Source organism: Gavialis gangeticus, unplaced genomic scaffold (assembly GCF_001723915.1).
Source record: "Gavialis gangeticus isolate Ggan-Ray unplaced genomic scaffold, GavGan_comp1, whole genome shotgun sequence".
In the NCBI taxonomy this organism is placed as follows: domain Eukaryota; kingdom Metazoa; phylum Chordata; order Crocodylia; family Gavialidae; genus Gavialis; species Gavialis gangeticus.
In genome coordinates this window covers 48,023,965-48,024,918 of record NW_017729006.1, presented here as the reverse complement: position 1 = coordinate 48,024,918, position 954 = coordinate 48,023,965, and positions in this window count along the sequence as shown.

Sequence of the window (954 nt, the reverse complement as noted above, 5' to 3'; positions counted from 1 at the left end):
TTCCCAATCACTCTCATTCATCCGGGAACCAATTTACATGGGAGGAGTACGTGAATCATACAGTTGCAACACAGGATGCCCAGGCAGAGGATGCAAGATGGAGGCTTGACATATAAAATGGAAACTTGATATTACTTTGGTTCACTTACAAACACAGGCCTAAACCATACAATATCCATATGAAACAATAAAAATCAATACAAAAATTATAATAATACAATATACAACAGTAAAAATTAATACAAACCTAATAATAATACAACATAAAACAGTGGATATCCAAAACCAAAAACTTGCCACCAAAATAAAAATGTTAAAGCTTATCCTAAGTCTGGCAATATGATGGGAAAGCCACTCTGGGGCATCCCCTTTGATGCCAGGCTAAAGACTTCTGTCTCCAGGACAGCATGAATGAGAGGGAGACCCTTTTTTCATTTGTTGCTATTCAACATACTTCTCAGGGCAAGAACACTTCAAACATTTTTAAGTCTTAGGAAACTCTGCCTCACTTTCATGATAGAAGTTATGTGATGAACATTTTGTCTCTTGAGTAGACATGGCAAGAAGATGGTTCACAAGACTGCATCTTGGTCTACCTCCCAAAGCATCTGCAAACACACAGCTACCTTTCTGCAGATGTGCACATAGTAAAATAATATTAAGGACACACTTCATGTGTTTCTGTACAGTGAGCAGCTGGAAACAAAGAAAGTCTGGTACTGTGGGCTTAATCCTAGTTCACCTTCATGTGCCTATATAGCTCCATAAGACCAATGTTGGACACTTATCCAAAGTTTGGATTCTGTTTCTCTCTATGATGGAACTGGATTGCACAGTGTTGGCTCTGGATTTAGGATCCAGATACCTTGTTCCGCCACAGGTCAGGCATCAACCAGATTCTTCTCCAGTTTTCCATTTGAAGCTGAAATATTGCCCCTTATGTTTAATGATGTC